The following is a 25257-nucleotide window of genomic DNA, read 5'->3' on the forward strand; positions in this document are numbered from 1 at the left end:
ATATACTCAAATAAGACTTGACAGTATTACTCAAGTAGAAATACAAAGTATTGCTCCAAGAATCAGGAATAACAAAGTATTTGGGAAAAGTACTACTCAAATAAGAGTAACTTAAAGAGTAACTGTTGGGACGTAACGTATCTGATTTATAATTTGAACTGAATGTAATGTGAAGGACAAAACACAAAATAAAATCTGACATTTTCAAACAGACACAAAAATTTGTCAAACACTCATATCTGATGGAGCTGCAAGAAACACAAATGTTCAAATCATTTCATATTGTCGACATAAAACTCAGGTCACTTCGATTCTCTCACAGTGGGCAGAGGAACCACAACTTTTCTCAAGTAAGAGTTACTCAAGTAGGAGTAAAGGTATGCTGCTAGAAAAGTACTTACTTAAGTTATGTAGATGTAACTGAGTACATGTAATTGAGTACTACCCACCTCTGACGGGAAGTATCAGTGTGTACTTCTGACTACGTGAACGATACTGAAAACTCCATCCAAAATGCAGGGGCTGTTTATGCTAAAGTGACGCACATTTGCTGAAAGTTTAAACATTAATTAAACCAAAAATAAAGGTGTTGTAAGTTATTCTTTTAGTCTAATTATAACTATTGTGTCAGACTCGTTTCCGCCCTTATCTTGGTTAAATTAGCAATCTAATCTGCTACACTTTAAACAGGGCTCGTGTTGTCACAATAGTAAAATGTCTAACTCAATTTCTATACTAAGTTCACTCAACACTCCATAACAATTATAATGAAGATATTTTTAGTGATTTTAGTATAATTTCTCCCTTCATCTTAGTTTGATTTTGGGCTTTATCAGAACATATAAGACCTCATGCTAAAACTGTTATGCACCGATACCTGCTCGAATGAGTATCTACTTTCGATTAGTTTTAGTGTCTGATTTTTGATACTACAGGCGGGAAGGGGTGTTACCTTCAACAGCCTTGCTCTGGATTGTCTCTTTGGTTGCTATGATACTCGCGGTGGGAATTCCAAAAATGGCACTCGGCTCCAAATTCACCCCCATATGAGCTTCATTTGACTGGAGCCGAACGCTGTGGGTGACGTCACATTCACTTTTTTATACAGTCTATGTGATCAGGCCAAAATCAAACTAAAACTGTTCAGGAAGCTCAAATTTTGTCCTGTTGATGTACATTTTTGCATTGATACCTGCTCAAATATCAGTATCTAGTTTCAATATTAGTTTTAGTATCTGATTTTCCATACTTTTGACAACAGCGACACCCCATCTTCATTCAAACATCTGGCACGTTCACATTTAAAGAGACAGTACACAGAAACAGCATTACCAAAGCACAGTGTTGTTGCTCCACACTGGATCCACTCATATCCATAATAAGATGAAGCATGCCAACAGTAATTGAATTTGCAGTTATTTTTAGAGTTCAGACAGGACTTCTGTGGCAGAGGACTTGAGGCCAAAACGTCCAGATTTCTAGCTCCTCGTCCAAATATACTTTCTCATTTCGAAACTATTCACAACAAGTAGGATCACAGCAGGACTTGGCTGCTCAAGTACGTTTGAATGTCATGGAGTGTCGAACAGTTTATACAACGGGCTTTTATCATTTATTCACTCTATCTAGTGTGTCTTTCTCAGTGTATTAAGAAGAAGAACAAAAAGAAGAAGAGGAGAGCTGTCTTAATAGGTTCAAAGCAACTGCTCTACATAAGTCAACCAGTTTTTTCCTGGTTTGAACCATAGACTGTCCCGTGGTCCCTCCTTTATCACGGGGGTTATGTTCTAAAAATAACCCACAATAGGCTTTATATAGTTAGCTTTATTTTTTACAATTATTATATATGTTTTAAGGCTGATAAATCCCTCATCACACACTTTATACACTTTTTCAGACAGGCATTAACATTTTCTCACATTTCTCTCTTCTTTAAACACTCTCAAAGTTCAAACCTTCGTATATTATATCGCCCTTCCTCGATCACTTTAAATGTGTAGTTCATGTGGCTCTGCTCCAGCGATCCACAGAGGTGCATCTCTGTGCAGAGAAACACTTAAGTGCAAAGCGTTTATGAAATTTGTCGGTGCGGAACCTTTCATCGACATTGTGGGTTTTGTCCAGGAAAAAACTTAAATGCAGCACTTCAGAGTCACACTGCGATCCAATATTTATGTAAATGAACACATTCTGTACTGTACAGGAGATACGGCACGGAGGAGACTAATGGACAATAGTCTACAGTCTGTCAGCCAATCAGGACGCAGAACACAAAGCATGTACACTGTAAAAAAAAAAAAAGCATGCAAAATTGCACAACAAAAAAATTAGCTAAACAGCGAGGCCATGAAAGGTGAACCATGGTAGACCGTGAGGGACCACTGTATATGAGAAGTGATCATGGGTGTGCGTCCGGCTCCATTGACTTCCGGCTCCAATTCACTTTCTATTGAAAAACTGTCACCACTCTCTCTGTAACTGCTGCTGTCAGGCTTATCATTTTGGTCTCAACATATTATTATTGTATTAAATCGCTCTACATGATCCTGGTATTTTTATTTCACTATTGACAGAGTTGCTAACTGCCCGCTCCTAAACCTGCATGCGGGAAGGGTCATTACCTTCAACAGCCTTGCTCCGGATTGGTTCTTTGGTTGCTATGATACTCGCAGTCGGAATTCCAAACATGAAACTGGGCTCCAAATTGGCCCCTATAAGTGCTCAAACCTTGATGAGCTTCATTTAACTTAACATTTCTGTAAATGCACCAGAATTAGCCAGATAGGCTATTTTTCATCTGTAGTCCCTGGACCGATGGTAATTGATCATCCTAAAATATAGTAAAGATTAGAAAATTATAAAATTATAAACAGTGCAAGTTAAAATTACAAATGTACAAAATTCAAGCAACGTTAGGGGTGACGCACACTCGCTTAGTCCACTTCTTTATACAGTCGAGGGTTTGAACCAAATTTGTTTCTGATGAAAACTTGTTTTGCTCCTGACCTAGTTCAGGATTAGTTCCAAGTATAGTACCAGTTTAATTGAAATTTGAATTGGGTTTGAGTGTGTAAATGTTAACACAACCTCTCTGTACTCAGAAATATAAAAAATATATTTATCTTGTGCCATTGCCACAATCTTTAGTAGAATTACAAAGCAAATGTATTGAGCAGAGCCTTTTATAAATGTCTTTATTTTGTCCAGACAAGCAAAAAACAACACAACCAACAAACCAGTGCAAGTTAAAAAGATGCACTATGTAACCTTTCTGTTGGGGGATTTCTACTGTCTTATCTCTAGAGTCTTATACAGTGACATTAAACTTGCTTATCTTGCAGTTGCTAAAAAATACCATGAAAAACTTTTCTTATTCTGAGTAGGGTCGCCTTTCCATATATCTGTAACTTGGCCTGGTGCTGTTACTGCTTGTCTCCATGGAGATCGATAAGCTTAAAGGGCCCATATTAGGCATTTTTCTGATCTGTTATAATGTTGTTTCCTCATCACAAACAGACCTGGAGTTGTGTTTTGTTTCATGCACACAGGTTTCACACAAACCTTGCTTATTTAAGGTGAGTTTTTCTCTCAAACAGAAAACACTCTTGTGATGTCATGTGGTAATACAGGAAGTGCTCCACTGTGTTTTACACTCCATACACCTTCACTAGAATCATTTGGATAATTTCAGCCCAGGAATTGCCAATCTCTACTGAACTGTTATTCACTTCATGACATCACTGGGTGGAACAGAGCATTTTGACAGACTAATAATAAGAGTTACTCAAACATGTGTGAATGAAACAAAACACAACTCCATGTGTGTTTTTGAGGCGCTAACAGCATTATAACATGACTTAAAGCTCATAAGAGTCAGTTTTGCGTAATATAGGACTGTTAATGTCATACTGTGGAACATTCCAGACAACGCAAAAACATTCCCATGTAGACGAGCGGGTAGTTGCGCCTTCAGACCAGAAAATTTACATAGTACACCTTTAAATACTGCCAATGCATTAGAACATTGACATTCCGGTGCTATCTGAATTTCCTAAACGCCTCACATTGACCTTAAATGAATTCATTAGCTGCGTCCAATAAAGTGTACGCTGATGCTAACTGCTTGTCTCTATTTTGAAAAACACATTTCCTAAGTGAAAACCATGTTCATAAAACGCATCATTACCAGAGGAACTCGCACAATCTGCCCCGCACAATCTGAATCAGCGTCATTATAGCACCATGCTAACTAAACGAGGCTCAACATGTCTGACGTGTTCTCTGGCTAATTGAACCGATTGTTAATGCCGTGTTTTGTGTTTGTCGATGAGTACGGGAGCGTTTTGAAAGCATATAGAGGTTTTTATGTTTTTGATTATGACTTGGTTTGGTTGGATAGTAGCAGTGCTAAATATTTATCGTAGTTTTACATCAGTTAAAGGTCCTGTTTTACACAAAATGGACTCTTGTGAGGTTTAAGCCATGTTATAATGTTGGTACCTCCACCTTCATTTACACATGTTTTAGTAACACTTTATTATTAGTCTGTCTACATCTCCAAAGCTCAAAATGCTCTGTTCCACCTTGTGATGTCATGAAGTGGTAGTTTTCAAGTTAACAGCTACATTTTAGATTTAGTTCAGCATAGATAGGCAAATTTAGGGTTAAAATTATCCAAATGTTTCTAGTGAAGCTGTATGGAGTTTAAAACACAGTGGAGCACTTCCTGTATTACCACATGACATCACAAGGTGCAACAGAGTGTTTCCTGTTTGAGAGAAGAAGTCAGAACACTAAATATACAGGGTTTGTGTGAATGAAACAAAACACAACTCCAAGTCTGTTTGTGATGAGGAAACAGCATTATAACAGATATGAAAATACAGTAATATGGGCCTTTAAGTTACAGTTTGTAGAAAAAAGTTGAGGAAAAAAAGTACAAAAATACCCCAATTACAGAATACTAGGGCGACAGTAGCTCAGTTGGTGGAGGGTTTGTCCACTGATCCGAAGGTTTGACATAAACATCATTAGTAGAGTGGTCAGATCCACTGATCCGAAGGTTGGAAGTGTGATTCCAGTGCGAACAGATGAATGCTGTCGTTGTGTCCTTTGGTAAGACACCCCCCTCGCCCCCAGTGTGTGTGTACACTGGTGTATGAATGTGTGTGTGAGTGGGTGAGTGGTGCTTTGAGTGTCCTGAAGGTGGAAAAGTGCTGCATAAAAATGTGACCATTTACTTGTACCATCCAAAATTTAGGGACGATTTATAGAGGGAAGGCATATGTGCTTACAGATTTGTTTTTTTTAATTTTGTCTAGTCATAACTATTATGAATTGTTTTATACGTTTTGGCCCTGTGTTTTTTGAAGTTATAGTTTGTTGTCATATGGACTTAAAATTAGTAGTGATAACAAATCTCTTATTACTGTAAATTTTAAAAAATGGAAAAAAAAATAAAATAAAATAAAATTGGCCAAAAAAAAAAAATTCAACATATTCATTATCATTTGGCTGGGGCCGGATGCTAGGGGTGACATCATACTTGTTTGGTCCTGTCTAGTCTAGTTCCGGTTTAGATCCAAATTTAATCCCAGTTTTTTTTTTCTTTTTTATGGCCTGTAAACACAACCTCTCTATACTCAAAAAAAAAAAGTATGGAGCACAGCCTTCTATAAATGCCTTTATTTTGTCCAGACAAGCAGAAAAAACACAACCAACAAACCAATGTACATTAAAAAGATGCACTATGTAACCTCTCTGGGGGTTGTTACTTCCTGGTTTCTATGGAGATGCTTTGCCATTACAGTGACATTAAACTTTGCTAAAAGAAAAAAAAAAATCTACATATTTATTACCGTGAACTTCAAACCTGTGTATATATATATATCTCCAAGTACATATGTTTTTATTGCTCAAAAACATCTTAAAAACACTCTTACCGTGAGGGCGTCATCTCCAGCGCCTTCAGCCTCCATAGAGACAGCTGTTTAATGCCCTACTGTGGAACATTTCAGACAAAGCATAAGCTAAATGAGTCTTTCACATGTACATTTTCTGTCTAATTGAGCTGATTGCTAATGCCATGTTTTGTGTTTTGTTGGTTACAGAAGCGATTGAAGGCGGCCTTGCATCACCCCTCCTCCTCCTCCTCCTCTTCCTCTTCCTCCTCCTCATCGGAAGACTCCCAATCGGCTGCTTTGATTCGCTCCATCAGGCAACAACATAAGCAAGCTACACCCCGAGAACTCTGCTCCACCTCCTCCTCCCTCCCTGTCTGCCCCTCTCCTCCTCTCTCCCCTCCCCACCCTGTCTCCCCCTCCCATCTGTCCCTAATCTTTCCCCCTCTCTCCTCATTCCACTCTCTCCCCTCCTCCTTTCCTCTCTCCTGTCTCCTGTCTCACCTCCTCTCCTCCTTTCTCTCTCTCTCACTCTGTCTCTCTCCCACCCTCTCTCCTGTCTCCCCTCTCTCCACTCTCTCCCCTCCTCTCCTCTCTCATGTCTTCCCTGTCTCACTCTCTCTCCTCCTCCTCCTTTCTCTCTTTTTCCCCGCTCTTTCTCCCTCTCATCCTGTCTGCCCTCTCTATCTCTTCTCCCTCACTCCCCTGTCTCCCCTCTCTCCTCCTCTCTCTTCCTCCCATCTGTCCCTTAGCTCTCCCTCTCCTCCTTTCACTAATCTCTCCCGTCTCTCTCCCCGTCTCCCTCACTCTCTCACCCCGCCCCTCTCCTCCCCTCCTCCTCCCTCCCTCTGTCCCTCCCTCCTCCCCGTGCCCTCTGACCCCGCCCTATCTGCACTGAGGCTGCCGTGTTACTGTGTCATTTCTTTCCCAAACGTTGTGTTCCTGGTGAATGCTCTTTGTTCTTTCTGTTCGAACGATTTTCTGTGTGTAAGGCTGTGCGGCGCCGTTAATTTCAAATTTATTTCATTTTTTTTTTTTTTTTTTTTTAAAGATTTCGTTTGTGGATCTCTTCAAAGAATGTAAATTCCTGTACACTTTCTAAAGGCCTGTATAAGAAATCTACAGTTATGCGTGTGCCCTGGCTGAGCATGCCACGTTTATTTTTTTTATTTTTAATTTTGTGTGCGCTGTGTGGAAAGAAGGCCTTAGTTTGAGAAAAATAACTTCACTGCTGTAAACCGGACCTGTCGACATAAAAAACAAAAAAAACAAAAAAAACAAAAAAAGCAAAAAAAAATATATGCATTTCAGGCTTAAGTGAGCGTTAATGACACTTCAGCTCATGTTTTAGTTTTTACACTTGTATACAGATCATCACCTTGGTCTATTTAAAAAAATGAATGATTTCTTCTTTAACACATAGAAAACACTATGCTTAGACACGTACACGGGTTGCCATGCCGATACGGTGGAGCTATAGAAAATAATTGTAAGATGTTTTCATTTGAAAGAGTTCACCTGCAGCCAGTCTAGGTCATGCTCTTGTTTTGTTGTTTTATTTTTAAAAGCTTTACTGATGCCATGTCTGAATGTACTGTCTTTTATTTTTATGTATTTATAATGTGGATGGCTGTGCTGCACCATGTTTGATTTTTTTTTTTGTTTTTTTTTTGTTTGCCTTGTTGTTAGGCAGACTTCAAGTGTTGCATAGGTACTCTGCTGTTCCACTAAAGACAGTATGTGCAGTGTCCAGGCTCAAACTCTGCTGTATTAAATGATTATGTTCTTAGGTCTTGTTGGTTTGATTAGATACCCACAATGCAACACTACAGCGACTGTATTGTAGAATGTGCTGACGAAAGAGTGACAGAGGACAAATCATGCGTTACCCATTAAAGCTGCACTGTGTAACTTTTCTGATAGAGGGTTTAACACACAATGGATTTGTTTGGAATGTTCTAAACCTTTACCGTTAGCGTGGTCGCTTCTCCACAGATCTGACCTATAAATTGTCCTGCACGCATGTTTCCATGTAGATAAGTAAGATTAAGGCCAAGTTTGGGACATTTTATAATATCTCCATGGAGACAACATGGTGCGCCCGCTACCAGAAAAGTTACGCAGTACTTCTTTAAATGAATAGTTCAGCATTTTGAAATGTTTTTTTAGTTTACTAATTGGGTTCCAACCAGTATTTACAATAAACCAAAATAAACCAAACTGACTAAATATTGACTTATCTCTTTAAAGGCACACTATGTAACTTCTCTGGGGAGGGGTACGCCACCTGCTGGTCTCTGTTGTTCCGCAGTGTAGCATTAACTTATGTATATTGCTTGTAATTACCTTGAAAAACATGCATAAGAATGTGAGCAGTGTCTCCACATATTTTTTCCTGTAGCTTGTCTTTGCTTGTCTCCATGGAGATAGATAAGTCCAATGCCATACTGTGGGATATTTCAGGCAAAGCAATAACATCTCTATAGAAACAAGCAGTTGGCGAATTCCTACACAGTGCGTCTTTAAGAAACAGCTCAGATACATATATAACAGATTTTCATTCTCACATAACATTACGCTTTGTAGAGACTGTAGTGCCACAGTGTTAGACTATGGTGTCTATTTTGGAAGCCGTCTATATGTGCATATATAGAACACGTCATCATTTCCCACTGACTTGAAAAGCTGTTAACGTACTTAACAAGAAGGAACGCGCTCCATGTACTACACCACGTCCTTGTCTCCTTCTGTGTCACTTTGACACCTACTAAACCTGTCCTCAGAAGGTCCAAACCACGAGTATAGACACAGGGAGCGCTAGCACAACACGAGAGCTCGAGGTCATTCGGCGTCATCGTTTTTGTTCATTTTTTCGAATAATCAGGTCAGCAGTGAAACCAAAGAGGGTAAGATGAGAAGGCCATAGTAGTGTTGTAAATACAGACTTTTGTTTTTGTACTGTTGTTGACAATAAAGTGTACATTTTGAAAAAAACATGAAGTGAGCGTGGTTCTTTTGGGTTAATGCTAAAATGTAGTGTCAGGAGACGGTCGAGTTATGAAGTTTAGGAACAGGTTATGTATCTAAAGAGGGCTTATTTTATATACAACATATTAATAAGTTTTATAAGTTTCACTTTCAATGAACGCTCTGAGTCTCCCATCCCCTCTGTGCTCTCCATGCTAAGTCACTCCTCCTTCAGAGCAACACAATCGGCGTGCACCCCGCTAATGAAACTACTGCACGTTGTAAGTTGTTCAGTAAGTTGTATAATGTTTTTGTATATTTATGTAGTATTGTCGTGTGGGAGCATGGGCGATGTAGACTTGTGGGCGGAGCATTGGACAGAATCTTACAGCTAGGAGAGATCGCTAGATTAGTCAAACATGTATGGATGACATCCAAAACCTCTTCAGGCAGGTTTTTGAAGAGGAAACAACATTATAACATGGTAAAAGGCAAAAAAGAACAAAACTGGTACACAACAAAATAAAAAAAACGTAACATTTATGCCCCGTTCATAGCAACAGTTAAAGTTGCTGCTTAAGCTAACGCATTAACATTACAACCAGCAGTGTTGGGAAGTAACTAAATACATGTATCGAAAATAAATACTCTAATACTAATTTAGCTTAACAGTATTCTGGTACAGCTACTTTTTCATTTGGTCGTACTAAGAGTACAGTTACTTTTCTAAAATCAAAAGAATACATGGAGATACTTGATCATGTAGTTTTGAGGCTTTGAACTGCGCAGTACTAGTGAGAGAAAATGCAAACACAGCTCTTGCGGTGTGTCGGGGTGTGTGTGTGTGTGGGGTGGGGGGGTGGGGGGGGGTGATTTTTCCTTCTCTAATTAGACATAAATGAATGCAGAACAAACAGAGCAACAAATATCAAGCTGTTTGTAATTCTATGTTATGTTCTTACACTGTAATATAATGCAACTTAATGCTAAAGTATTCAGAGTATTCAGAATGCAGTACTCTGATTGGCCCATGTATCAGAATACGTTACACAATCCATGTTAATGCAGATATTCAGTATTCTGTAACAAAATACATGTTCAAAGCCGTGAGACCAGAGCTGCGTGATAACCTGACCCGCTGATCTGGGACTAGCCTTTCTTGTCCTTCTCCTGGTCCCTGCTCCAGACCTGAGGCACAGTCACGACACGGGCCATTATAGACGTGACCTAAAGTTTCAAATTCTGCATTTATCAGTTTGTCCTGTTTCAGCACCACGTGGCCTGAAGGAGAATGGATCAGAATAGCAGCATATAAGGAGTATATGTGGACACACCCAGGCTTTGTTTTCAGCTCAAAACCTCATATGTGTAAGGCCGAAGTCTCAAGGACGGTAAAGTACACGCTTCATGTGACTATTTTAGGTTTAATTTTTATTATCTTAGAACTAAACAAACTAAACAACAACAACAAACGACAGTAAAACACGACAATAAATCACCTAAAATCATCTAAAAACCTCAATAAAAATCTGTGTTATTGGGGTAAAAATAGTAAATATGCTGATAACATTACTAGTGTTGTCACGATACTAAAATTTCAAGCTTGAAACACTGGGACTTTTGTACCGAGCCGCACTCACCTGCACCACCAAACTGCTCCACAGCCCGGTGATGTCATCACACGGCACCGTTTGTGTACATGTTACGCAGCAGTTCTATCGCTTTAGTGGAGAAAATAAGACCAGAGGCATGAAATATCTCTTAAATAGTGAGTCAGACATGAGTCCTGCTGTTTTATGGATTAAATAATAGTGTGAAGCAGTGAAGCAAACAGTAGACGAGTCCCGACGAGTTGGGTTTTGATGTCGGCGGTAAGAAAAAACATTGAATCTGCTCATAAACAGCATTTATAGAGCTAATCAGTAAGATGTGTCATGTTATTAGCCTTCTCAAAAGCTAAACGTTTACTGCTTACTTTAGCTAGTTAACATTAATTAGTGGTAATTAATTAAACAGATTGTGTGGGATCGTTCTTGTGCAGATCTGTTGCTCTTATGATCTGGATAACTGTTTAAAGGGCCCATATTACACTGTTTTATGATCTATGTTATAATGTTTCCTCATCATTTCCACAGAGCAGGTAACGCCAGCTGTGGAGCGTTCATGTTCATTTTTAAACCGAGTTCAGCGTGGGACAGTCGGGCTACTAGAATGAATCAAACTACTTCAGATGTTTGTGATGATGGAGGACGTTTAAAATCTCAAAGCCACTTAAGAATCTGGGACCTTTAAGACTCAAAGAAATCAAAGTTCTATTGTGTTCTTCAGAAACCGACCATTATGTGTGGCTTGTGTACCTCAGAGGAATCAAAGTATTGGGTACTTTGCTGTATTTTGAAAACTGTGTCTTGTCTATTTTCACTGCCCCCCTGATGTCCATATAAAGCCTTACTTATCTACAACTCTACATAAAAAGTACAAAAACTCACCCAGATACATTTAAGGAGGTTTATGGAGTATAGCGCCCTCTTTTGGTGAACTCCAGCTGTCAAACTAAGTGCAGTTGGTCCAATTTGCTCCTGGAAAAGTGTCAGACCAGACTGAAGAGGATTGGACTGTGGTCAAAAGTGATAAAAAGGAGCCATTTTGGATCCTGGGACACAGGCCTTTGATGCGTCTTACACTGAAGTCATCTCCTAAATTGGGTGTAATATAGTGCTAATGTGGGTTTGGGCCTGAGCTGTGCACTCTGTGGATTTACGGCACGACTGTGGAGCCAAATGACCCATGTTCTTAATGAAACTCCCCCTCACCATTAAAGAAGCCACAGAATCGCAGGGAGAGATCACCAGAGAATGGACCAATCACTGTTAAAGGCGCTCTGAGGAAGGAGCCGTGGGTCTGCTCAGGACAGACGTCGGACCAGACTGGAAATATCTGTAAACACCAAGGCCAAAATAACTGAGGAGATTAGTGACAATGGAGATGGGGCGATAGGGGCTCATTTGGCAGATCTGAAGGTTGGCAGTTTGAATCCCGCTTTCCACATAAAAAACATCATTGGTGAAGTGGTCAGATCCATTGACCCACAGATGAATGCTGCCGTTGTGTCCTTGGGCAAGACACTTAACCCTCCTCGCCCCTAGTGGTGCGTGTATGTGTGAGTGAATGTGTGAGTGAATGGGTGAGTGGTTCCTTGATTTAAAGCTCTTTGAGTGACTTGAAGTTGTAAAAGCGCTTTTTAAAATTTTGACCATTTACCATAATGTCACAGCAATGATTAGAAATATACTCAAATGACTAAGATAAAGATGCAGTATGTAACTTTTCTGGAAGAGGGTTGGCTACTTGCTTGTCTCCATTTTACTTTGTTGTGTTTGTTAGTAGGTAGAAGTGATTTGCCCCTAAATATTATTTTAAATTCTTGATCGCAAAATGATCTATGAACTCATGTGGTCACGATTTTAACATCTCGATTTTGATACGAAGGTTAAAGGCCCATATTACTATGTTCTAATATTGTTTCCTCATCACAAACATACCTGGAGTTGTGTTTTGTTTCATTCACACATGTTTAACACACAAACCCTGTATATTTAGGCTGAGTTCTTCTCTCAAACAGAAAACACTCTGTTCCACTGTGTGATGTCATGTGGTAACACAGAGAGTGATGATTTCAGCTTGTGTTTACAGGCCATTTCAGGAATTTCCCGTCTCTACTGGACTAAATCTAAAATGTAGCTGTTCACTTGAAAACCCCCACTTCATGACATCACAAGGTGGAACAGAGCATTTTGATTTTGGGAGATGTAGACAGACTAATAATAAGACTTACTTAAACATGTGTGAATGAAACAAAACACAACTCCAGGTCTGTTTTTGAGGAGGTAACAACTTAATAACATGGCTTAAAGCTCACAAGAATCAATTTTGTGTAATATAGGACCTTTAAGGACTTTCAATAGCACAATGATTATTAAAAACACTCTTTTTTTAGACAACAGAATGTCATTTCAACACTAGAATAGTTCTGATTAAGCTCAAGTTATTTTAAAACGATTCAAGAAAGGTCCATGATTATTTTTAGTATCGATACTTGTTCAAATGAGTATCTAGTTTTAGCATCGATTACTATCTGATTTGCAAGGACATGTTCACATTTGGTCACATTTTTATATAGGACTTTTCCACCTTCAAGCATTTTACATCAACAAACCACTCCATCCATTCACACACACATTTACACAGACACTGGGGGTGAAGTGGGTTAAGTGTCTTGCCCAAGAACACACCAACAGCATTCATCTGTGAGAGCTGTATCTGACCTCTCTCCAAATTATGTTTATGTCGAGAGCAGGATTCAAACCGCCAACTTTCGCATCAAAGGACCAACTGCGCTACTGTCTTCCCTTATACAATACTTTTACCCACACTCCTCTGATCTAAGCCCGGTGACTCATATTCTACATCAAATTTGTATTTCAATCTCTCACCTAGCTTTCCTGTATATTCCTTCCTCCATTTCCTCCCCTGGCTGCGTTTGTGAGAGTGATTTGTGAGCTGCTCTGGGATCAGATGTCTCCTTTTGAAACGTCCTTCTCTTTGTGCTTTGAGCTGGAGCCGTTTAACAGTGACATATCTTACAGTGTAGCGGGTGAAACAGGTGAGATCCAGTCTCTCTGATCTGTGCCTTGCTTCCTTCCTGCTTCATTAGGCACGTTGAGACTGTGGCCCTGTGGACTCCCTGTGGACTCCCTGTGGACTCCCTGTGGACTCCCTGTGGACTCACTGTGGACTCCCCGTGGACTCTAGCCTGGGCCCTTCACTCCTCTGTGTAGTGTAGTTGTGTAATGAGAACTTGAGGCAGCAGAGGTGATGACTGCTCCACTCTGCATGTGCCAGACTTAGGGACAGAGGTGGTTATGTAAGAGTAAAGTTTCTTCTAAATAATACTCAGAAGTACAAACCACTGATCCGAAGGTTGGAAGTTCAAATCTCACTCTTGACCTAAACGTACACTGTTATATGAATGTGTGTGTGAATGGGTGAGTGGTTCCTTCATGTAAAGTGCTTTGAGTGCCTTGAAGATGGAAAAGTACTATATAAAAACGCGACCTTTTACTAAATTACTGAAGTCAGATGTCTGCGTAATCCCTCGGTCGTCCAGTTGGGTTCCATCGCTTAAGAAAATTTAATTCCATCAACTAGTCAAAGGCTTTCAAGAGTGAATACATTTCCCCACACATTCAAGTAGCTCTTTCTGTGTGAAAAAGCACATTACAGACTTTTTTAAAGTCCCTCCCTGCACTGGGCCCTGGGCACTTTACCCCCAGTCCTGCTTCACCAGTGCTGCCTCTGTGTCTGAGTACATGGTGTAATTCTAATAAAATTCTGCTGAAAGTATCCACACCAAAACAGACTGAAGTATGGAACCACTGCGGAAAACTGTGGGTACATGTTTTCTGGAAATAAAACTATAGTACTTTTCTACCGTTTTAAGTGAAGTCCTTGAAAAACTTTTTTATGGCTTATTTTCTCCAAATTAACAACTCCTTTGATGTTTTCCATTCAGGTTTTAGACCCCACCACAGCACTGAGACTGCTCTTATCAAGGTGACAAATAACATCCGCCTGAACACTGATGCAGGCAAAGTCTCAGTCTTGATCCTGTTAGATCTGAGTTCTGCCTTTGACACTGTGGATCATGGGATCCTCTTACAGAGACTAGAGGACTGAGTGGGCATCTCTGGTATGGCACTAAACTGGTTCAAGTCTTATCAAGTCTTATCTATCTAGACTGGTTCAAGTCTTATCCAACTAGTACTTTGTTGGAAATGTTTCTCAGGTAAAATGCCCCTGACCTGTGGGGTGCCCCAGGGTTCAATCCTGGGACTCCTGTTGTTCAATCTCTACATGCTGCCGTTAGGCCAGTTAATACGCAGCAATAATGTCTCTTACCACAACTATGCAGATGACACTCAGATCTATGTCTCACTCACAGCAGGTGAATATGGACCAGTGGATTCACTCTGCCACTGCATCCAACAGATCAGTGTGTGGATGTGAAACAACTTTCTCCAGCTAAACTCAGACAAGACTGAAGTCATGATCTTTGGCCCACAAAAAAGTGAAAATGTCAGCAGTCACCTCCAGTTTTTCTCTCTAAAACCTTCAAATCAAGCTTGAAATCTCAGGGTAATAATGGACTCAGATTTGAACTTTAACAGCCACATCAAATCAATAACATCTGCACCTTTTACTATCTAAAAATATTGAAAAAATCGACGATATACTGTTTAAACCAGACTTAGAGAGACTTATTCATGCATTTGTCTCCAGTAGGTTAGATTACTGTAACGTCCTGTTCACTGGCCTCTCCAAAACGAGTGTTAAGACAGCTGCAGTACATCCAGAACGCTGCTGCTCGGGTCCTGACTAGAACCAGGAAGTACTTCACACATGTGTCCTGTGCTCAGGTCTCTGGCTCCTGTGGCTCAGAGAATAGACTTTGAAGCAGCTCTGCTTGTGTCTCTCCGTGGCCTTTCTTAGTTTAGCTGTACATATGACTGAAAGGTTTTTATTCTGCCCTCTTCTCTTTCAGTGTTAATTTTCTGATGCTTATTCATGTTTTGATTTGTTTGTATTGTGATTTCAATGATTTTCTTATTCTGTAAAACACTTTGAATAACGTGTACCATTGTGCGATACAAATAAACTTGCCTTATCCACACGTGAGTGTATTTCTATGTCCGCCCTGAGCCACAGCAGCTGGGTCAACTCAACATGGGAAAAAGTATTTATTTAAACTGAATAATACCACAGATGCTAATGCTAGTACAACATAAGTACTACTAATGTAAGGAGTATGCAAGTATATACACTTATATTGAACCATGACCTTGGAGAAATTCAGTTTTATTGTGATTTGCCCTTAATTACTTGCATAGTTTAAATTAACTGTGCATTCTTGACATTGAAAAGTATGTCTTTATGTATTGTTCCCTCTCCCTATTCATTCCTGTTACATGCAACATTTTGAGGACTTTTTAAATTGCTAGTCACTATGTCAACAGTCCTAGATTCTCATCCTTCACAAACCCATGGATATGATGATGCATCTGTTTTTGAACACACCCATGGCATTTCTGTCCCATAATCCTCACATGATTCATTTGAATGAGAAAGTCTCTGTCCACAGCGACCGCACAGTGGCTCTGGACTCAGACTGAGTTATGCTCTCGACTGAAGTCATGGAGTCATCCTCATACACCACTGTTCTCCCACAAGCCCCAGTGTTCCCACAGCTTTGGCTCTGATCCCAGTATAAACCAGTATCCATTAATCCACTGTCTCATTTTCCAAACCAGGACGCTGCTATAGAACCACCAAGAATGTCCAAGATGCTCCACTCACCCAGAAGTAAAGCAGAAGTAAAGGTTTAAACAGAAACGCGAGCTGCAGTTTTTCACCATGATGTCAGGTCGTCTGCACAGACATCTGACTTTCTCATTTGAGTCTATGTAGAGACAGTTAAACACATGACATCACAACGTCCCGCTGTGATTGGTCACTGCCTCTCTCTCTGATTGGCTCAGCCTTCCAGACGACCGTTCTCTGTAAGATGAATGTTTTAATACCTCAAATGAACCTCCACCAGTGTAATGACGGTGTCATTTACAGTTACACAATGTCCATCTCTAAAGGACCTCATGTGGTTGGAGCTTTAATACGTTTGGACAAGTTTGTATTTCTGTTTCAAAAGTCACTTATGTGTATTGAAAACCTTTTTTTTGTTTAAAGCTGTACTATGTAACTTTTTCTGGAGGATGTTCTGCCACTTGTGTGTCCATGGAGATGTTATTGCTTTGCCTGGAATGTTCCACAGTATAGCATTAAACATATCTATCTCCATGGAGACAAGGAGAAAATGCCACCAAGGACACCCTTACTTGCATGTTTTTAAATGTATTTCTGGGCCAAAAAAAAACTAAACAAAGAGTTTAATGCCACAGTGCGGAACATTAGAAAACAAAAAATCTCCACTGTAGCAGACCCTTCACCAGAAAAGTTACATAGTGCAGCTCTTAACAAGACCAGTAGTTTCAGGGGGGTAGCACCAAACTCTGGGTAAAATCATCTTGGGGGCCCACACTACATGTTGTCTTATGAAAAATACAGACTTTGTGAGGGGCCCCAACCTGCACTGGGCCCTGGTTAAACAGTGCCCTTTAACCCCCCAGTGCGACGCCCCTGCTCCTGTTTCCATTGACCACATGCAGATGATTGAAAGCAGCTGTTTGTATCTGTGCAGTGGGAGCAAACATGTAAATAAGAGAAGTACATATAACGTTACATTATAGTAAAAATACATTTGCCCAGTACTGAAAGGTGTCAGTTTGGTTTAGCAGAAGGATGCTACAACCAAACTAACATCAACAGAATGTGTTAAAACAAAAATCACTTCAGATAGAGGCAGATTGTGGCGATTATTTGGAAGAAAAACGAGGCCAGATTTGATGTAACATGTGCCAAGACAATGAGGAGCTGATAAAACATGAAGTGGACAGTTACAGTCTAATTCTGATTCAATACAGCACTTACATTTGGTGAGACGACTGGTGGGTTCGGAGCTACACGGAAATGGTTTAGCTCTAGGGTAAATGCTCTGATAACTCACAATGCTCAGAGATAGACTTAAAGATACACTATGTAACTTTTCTGCTCGTCTCCATGGTGATGTTATTGCTTTGCCTCGAATGTCCCACACAACTTATCTATTTTCATGGATAAGCAAGAGCGAGAGTAGTTCAGTTTGTTGAGTGTTTGTCCACTGATCTGAAGGTTGGCAGTTCAAATCCTGTTCTGAACGTAAAAAGACCACGTTACAGTTCAGATCTGTGGAGTGGTGACCCTGCTCACAGCATGAAAGTATGTTTTTCAAGCTATTTTTGTAACAGAATAAATGCAAGATATGTTTAATTCCATAGTGTGGGGCATTCTAGTCAAAGTAACGTCATCTCCATGGAAACTAGCAAGAGAAAAGTCGCATAGTGCTCCTTTAACCACTTGTCTGAACCATGAAAACTCTTGGAAAAAATACTTTATACTTGCCATTCCTGTACTCACCTTTTTGTGTGTGGTCTCTTGCTAATTAGCGCCCCCTCCCTGCTGTAATGACAGTGTGCCAATGTGTGCGAGCTGAGGTACCACGCGAGCGGAGACTCTGTGTGGGAGGAGATTCACCACTCTCTATTCACACTGTAATGTTAGCAAACACCAGCCTTTAATCCATGTTTCGATTTAAACCTCTGCTTTATGAAACCCTGTGCTTTCAGAGCCTGTGCGTAATCCACCGACGAACTGTTATTGTGATCAAATCCTACATGAGAGAGAGAGGAGAATAAAAAGCTTTGACATTTCAAATACAACAGTCCAAAGTGTATGCATGAGCTAATAGTGTGTAGTGGAACAAATCCGGCAGCAGATGCTAACCGCGCGGCTAACAGAGGACAGCTGTGTGAGGGAGAGGTGCTGTGAGGTGTCATCCTTTTCTACAGAGTTACTTTAGGTTAAGTGAAAGTATAAAACACACAGAACATTTAAATTTCGTTTTGTATCAAGATCAAAGAAAATTATTCACGGAATTTATAAGCACTTTTCACAACTTTCAGAGACCAGAGTGGAGTTTATAGGCAAAAAGGTCTTTATGATTAGATGCAGACAGTACACAGCTGAATTATTTTGACCTCATGAGAAGTTCACTGTCTGTACTGGGGACAAATGTTGCTCAAATACATGAAAAAAAAAAATCAGATACAAACCCTTTAACCATTCAGCTGATGGTGGTAACCTTTGCTTCTGTAGCCACAGCTGCCCTGGCTGATCATAGTAACTGTCCAACTGTAAAAAGATGTGGACTAAGTGAGTGTGACATCACCCATAGCTTTCAGCTCCAGTCAAATGAAGCTCATGGAGGCTAGAGCAGTTATAGGGGCAAATTTGGAGTCGAATTCCATATTTGGAACTGACTGCGAGGATCATAGCAACCAAAGAGCCAATCCAGATGCCAGTTCTTGCCTGCACCGCTGGTTTAGCAGGGGACGGGCACCTAGCAACGCTGTCAATCAAACCTGTTGCCAACACTAGCGGTAACAACATCGGGGAAAGGATGCACCTGATTTGTCTGTTATTAATGTTCATATCTTAACTTACTGACACAATAATGAAATAAAAATACCAGGATCATGTAGAGCAGGTTAATATCAACATTTTAAAACCAAAATGACGAGTGACAGCAGCAGTTAAGAGAAAGAGACAACAGTTTTGAAAAAATGAAAATGGGACCAAGCCGGGAACGCATCCCATGTTCACTTCCTATTGACCATCACTGACCACATCCTTACATACAGACAAAATGGGTGAAGTGTCTTGCTCAAAGACACAATCGTTGCACACACATGTCCACACTGGGACTAAACCACTCATGAACTTCAGGTTGGTTGTTGAACTCAACATTCTTTCGTTCTTGTACTCAAACTTTTTAAGAGCCAGCTGCCCTGTAAATAAAAGTCCCCAACCCACAACAAACAGCTGAGGTCACTGCAAGGAGGTATTTATAACTCATAACTCATATTTCATTCAGAATCCTTTAATAATGTGGACGGGATTTCTGGTACCTCTGTTCTACTTCTGAGGTTCAACGTGTCTGGATCAAGATTCTGCTCAGTGTTATTCGACGCAGGGTACGATCGGTGTTTTAATTAGCCACACTTGGGAAGAATGTGATCAAATATCGTTCATGTGAAGAAAGTGTTATGATTTCTTCAAAGCTCAATGGTATAATTAACTGTCAGAGAGCATCTCCGTCACTTCTCCTCAGCTCACCTGCCGTTTAATTAACCAAAGTCAACCGTAATTAACACTAAAAGAGACCATATGTTTAAACAGGCTCCAGAACAGAGCAGGGAGCGCAGTTTCACTTTTATGGACTGAGATGCGTCCTCTCCTTTATAAACGAGCTGGGAATTACACTAGAGGGTCAGTCCCTCAACCTCATGTTTTTATGAGACTAGTGAACAGACTGGTGAACATTACAGGCATCAGGGGAACTACTTGATTTTGTTGCTTGAGTACAGATACAGAGATAAAAAGTTACTCAAGGAAAAGTATCACATGAAAAAAAATGACTTAAGTAAAAGTATTTGTTTAGAGTAAAAAGTAAGTATTTCACACAAGTGTTGTTCATTTGTTAAAGTGTAAATGTTGTGATATAAATTAAAAATGACACATATTTTATCAAGTGGCTGATCTAATTATGATAAGTGTCTAGTAGCACATTTATGTTTTTGTTCTTGTCTTTTTTCTTTTTTTCTCACTCATCTGTTTTCTTTTCTTCTTTTTTTTGGCTGTGTGTATATGTTTTAAGGTGTGTACATTGTAAACCGTTAATCTCTCACAATAGTCCTGGATACTACACCTCTCTGTGTAATCTGTTTTTTTTAATATATATTCTGGAAAATCTTTAAATAAATTATACATAAAAAATAGACATATTTTGTTCTACAGTAACAATACGAATACATTTCTTCATTTTTCTTATGATTTTTGTGTATTTATTTTTGTTTGCCGAAAGCCGAAGCTTGAACTCAAAAACTTTAGTCAGGATGTTAATAGTAAACCCTCAAATCATATGAAAAGTACATGAAGTGATGTTCAGATACTGAAAAATTCTGCTTAAGTACGATACTTTACTTCTTGTACTTGTTACCACCACTGGTTTAAACACACACATACAGCAGTGATGTGTCCAGTCCATTTACACTTCTATATGAACAGTTTTGGTAAGACAGAGCTGTCTGTAGTGTTGGAGAAAATACACTTTGGCCATTTAAACATTATTCTTCACTTACCTTATGAATTCAGAGTATCCTAAATATTCACAGTGATGAGTTTATAAGCACGTACATTTCTGGTAAGAACTATTTGTAGTGATGTGAAAAATAAAGCTGAGTTCACATGTTCAGAGACGGAGTTGGGAAGTAAGTAAATACATGTACTGCAAATATACCAGTTTAGAGTAGCTGTATCCAGGTACAGTTTCATTTGGTGGTACTGTATTCAGAAAACATTTACTTTCAAAAATCAAAGGACTACACTGCAGTATGTGACATTACTGCACAGTATTAGTCAAAGGACGTGGAAAACGCAGCTGTTGTGGTGAGGCAGCTGCAGTGTTTCTGTCTCTGAATAATTATAAATAAATGCAGAACAAATGGTGAAACAAACATAAAGTACTTTTTAATCCTATGACTCGTTTTACACCATAATTTAAAGCAACTCAATGTGGAAGTATTCAAAGTATTAAGAATGCAGTACTCTGATTGGACCAAATAACACAATATTTCTTAATGCAAGTATTCAGTATTCTGTGACTAAATACAAGAGAGGTTCTGTTTCCACACAGATGTAATCACTTTGCCTGAAATGTTCTGCAGTATGGCATTAAAGGTATTTAATTCAATGGGGACAAGAGGCGCTTATTCCCTTAATGCCAAGTTACAAGTCACATCTGTTGACAGGCGAGCCCATTGAGAGTAATGCTTTTTAAGGTATTTAATCAATGATAAAAGAGATTTGTTTAATGCCACACTGTGAAAGGTTCCACACAAAACAATAACATCTCCATGGAGGCAAGCAGAAAAGTCACATAGTGCAGCTTTAACTAAACTGGTCAGTGCTTTACCCGGACAAAAAACTGAATGCTCGTTGTATCCAGGTCAGTTTTGCTCTTTTGAGTTTTTGAATATATGAGTATTGTGATATTATACTGGAATGTGTGTGTGTGGGGGGGGTGTGTGTGGGGGTGTGTGTGGGGGTGTGTGTGCGTGTGTGTGTGCGTGTGTGCATGTGTGTAGTGTAAGTAGAGAGACCAGCTCATAAAGGGAATGAAAACAATTTGTGAATAAAAAGATGAGCCTAAGATCTAAGTTGCTGAACTGAGTGTACGCTGCATGGAGCTCAGAGTAGAGACGCTGTTCCCTCATATGGAAAGGAGGACCCTCACAGCCCTGTGAGCTGACAGCTGTACAAAGTGAATTCAAATAGACATTTTAAACCCCTTTAGTCTCACACAAACTCACTGGAGAGGAGTGACTGGTCTGGTCCCATGGGAGGAGGAGGAAGAGGAGGGCACGGAGGAGGAGGAGGCTCTGGGGAGAACAGGACTCACTGCAGGGACTCTGACTGTCTGAGGGACTAAAACGCCTGGAGCAAGCACAGTGCCACACACACACACACACACGCACCCCCCCCCACACACACACACACACACACACCCACCCCCACCCCCCCACACACCCCTGCACACACACACCCCCTCACACACACACACACTCTCTCACATACTCACGCACACACACCCCCTCTCTCTCACACACACCAACACGCACACACACATTGTCGTTTAAAGCTAACAATGTTTTAATCATGGATCTAACTGTGCAGTGGTGGAAAGTAACAAGGTAAAGTACTATACTCAAGTACACAGTTTAGGTATCTGTATCTTTTTACTCAATGGGTTCAAACTTTAAGAGTGGTGGAATGTAATGTAGTAACAGTAGTAAAGTACGGTACTTAGGAATAAATTTTAGGTACCTGTACTTTACTTAAGTCAATTTTACAGTGGATATTTTTTACTTTTACTTCATTTGAGAGCAGGTGTCTGTACTTTCTACTCCACTACATTTTAGAATTGGACCGAAAAGTGAAAGTATATTTTATTATTGTTTAAGATCTGCTGAAAAGTCTGAGGGTTTATTTTTAACACGTTCATTATTTGAGCAAACAAAAATATACAAATAAAAACAGCTACAATAAAAAAGTACATCAAAATCACTACATTTGAAGCCTTTATTAGACCTCAAAATCTGCTTGAAATACTTTTACTTTTTACTCTATAATTCCATTTTTAAACCTGTTTACTTATATTTTTTCATGTGATACTTTTACGTGAGTATTTTTTGCTCCAGTATCTGTACTACTTAAGTTATAAAATGTAGTACTTATTCCTTCTCTGTAACTGTGACATCTTTGTACGAGCTCGGCTGGGCTAAACTAGCATTAGCCGTGACTAACAGTGAGATGTACATCCTGTATAATCCTTATAATCCTATGCTATGATGGATTATTACAACATTATTTATATATTTGATAGAGTTTTGTGGTGAAACACTTTTGAAATGTAACTGTCTCTATTTTGAACAAGGAACAAAAACAAAGCTAAAAATCTGACATCAAATCAAATCAAATCAAACTTTATTTATAGAGCACTTTTCATACAAAAAAAAAAGTAACACAAAGTGCTTTACAAAGCATTAAAATCAGTCCCACCCACCAAACCCACCCAAACACCCCACAGCCAAACAACCCAACCCCAACACATCAATAAACACACACTCCCACCCCCCACTCCAACACATGTTAAAATACCTCGGTTTCATTTAAAATATGTTTAAGTGCCATAGGCTGGATAAAGATGAACCAGATGAGAGAGCGCCACCAGAGGAACCATCTGCACCAGGAACAGGGTCACCCACAGCCACAGGACACCAGCCCAGGGCCCCGAGAAGAGATGAGGTCAAGACCAAACCTCCAGGGCCCACGAGCCAGGGCCCAGGAGCCACAGCCAACCACAGCTCCCGGTGCAGAGGGCTCCTCAGAGGAAACACTGGCAAATCTAAAATGATTAAAAATAATAAAATAACTCAAAGCTAATAAATAAGTCAATAAATAAGTCAATAAATAAGTCAATAAATACATAAATAATAAAATAATCAATAAATAATAAAATAAGTCAAAACTCATCCCCAGTCTGTTAAATAAAAACACCAACATATTATAACAGCCAATTATTTATGGTCTTAAAATGTTATAATAATATATATTTTTATTCAATAGAATAAAACACACCTGATCTTATAGAGAAATATTGAGTTCTTACAGCTCAAGAAATGTCCAAACTACTGTCACTTTAAATTAGTATTTTTATTACCACAAATATAAAATTCTGTGCTACAACTATGACAAAAAATTGAATTAAATAAAATAAAGATCCCATGTTATAACATTGTTCCCCCATCAAAAACAAGCCTGAAGAGGGTTTAGATGCTCCGCCCACAAGCCGATGTCACCACACGACAAGTCTCCATAAATACACAAACATGACACAAAACTGCAGCAACTTGACAAACCTGATGTGCAGTAGTTTCATTAGTGGGATGTACGCTGGTTGTGTTGTGATAGTGCTCTGAAGGGGGAGTAGCTTAGCATGGAGAGCAAAGGTAGGGGGGCGTCAGAGCGTCAAAAATGAAATACCCCCTCTTTTATACCCCACAGAGGTAAAATACCCCTCTTTAATACCCCACAGAGGTAAAATACCCCTCTTTAATACCCCACAGAGGTAAAATACCCCTCTTTAATACCCCACAGAGGTAAAATACCCCTCTTTAATACCCCACAGAGGTAAAATACCCCCTCTTTAATACCCCACAGAGGTAAAATACCCCTCTTTAATACCCCACAGAGGTAAAATACCCCCTCTTTAATAGTCCTAAGTCTGTGCACTCACTAATGACTTCCATATTGTGACCCTTCAGTCCATCAGAGCTGTAGGTCAAAATAAACCCATCTTCATCATCTTCATCATCATCGCCATCATCGCCAGGCAGTACGCAGCTAATCAGAGTTTCCCATAGTGCTTCACTTCCACTTCACTCAGTGCGCTCTCAGATTAGCAGAGGTCATCTTAAACAGACCCACATTCTGTTACAAACACATGGAGTCGTACAGTTTGTACTACAGTTCTAACATTTATACTAACAAGACTTTACACTACGAAACAGACTGTGATTCAGCACTGTTAAAGCTCTAATATGTAACTCTCATATCATATATGTTCTATGGCTTGGCATTGAGCATGTCTATCTCCATGGAGACAAGCAGGTGCCTTGACCAGGCCATGTTGTAATAGAATAAAGACAAGATGGATATAGTTTAATGCCATATTGTGGAACATTTTAGATCAAGCAACAACTTCATGGAGACAAGCAGGTGAAGTTACAGGTCTGATCTGTGGAAAGGTGACCTCATCCACTCACAGTAACAATGAATGTATTTTTGAGAATTAAACACAGTAATAAAATAAATGCAAGATAGATATGTTTAATGCCATATTGTGGAACATTTTAAGCAAAACAATGACATCTCCATCAAGAGAAGCAGGTGAAGTTACAGGTCTGATCTGTGGAAAGGCGATGCCACACTCTCATCACAAGAATTCATCCATCCATCCATCCATCCATTTTCTTCCGCTTATCCGGGGCCGGGTCGCGGG

The 25257-nt window shown here is 39.7% G+C and overlaps 1 protein-coding gene across 3 annotated transcripts in view; it reads left to right on the forward strand.

Moving 5' to 3' along the window:
• The window catches only part of alcama (activated leukocyte cell adhesion molecule a), a 224932-nt gene extending 216038 nt beyond the window's left edge, over positions 1-8894 (forward strand). For 2 of the 3 annotated variants that reach the window (XM_033978785.2, XM_055226871.1), the window contains one exon: positions 6111-6683. The gene's annotated coding sequence lies outside the window, so the exon portion shown is untranslated. Of the gene's footprint in view, positions 1-6110 lie in introns of all 3 variants that reach the window. The other variant, XM_033978783.2, reaches the window with a different exon arrangement.
• The last annotated feature ends 16363 nt before the right edge of the window (positions 8895-25257 follow it).

The sequence above is a fragment of the Periophthalmus magnuspinnatus genome, chromosome 14 (genome assembly GCF_009829125.3).
Source record: "Periophthalmus magnuspinnatus isolate fPerMag1 chromosome 14, fPerMag1.2.pri, whole genome shotgun sequence".
In the NCBI taxonomy this organism is placed as follows: Eukaryota; Metazoa; Chordata; class Actinopteri; order Gobiiformes; family Gobiidae; genus Periophthalmus; species Periophthalmus magnuspinnatus.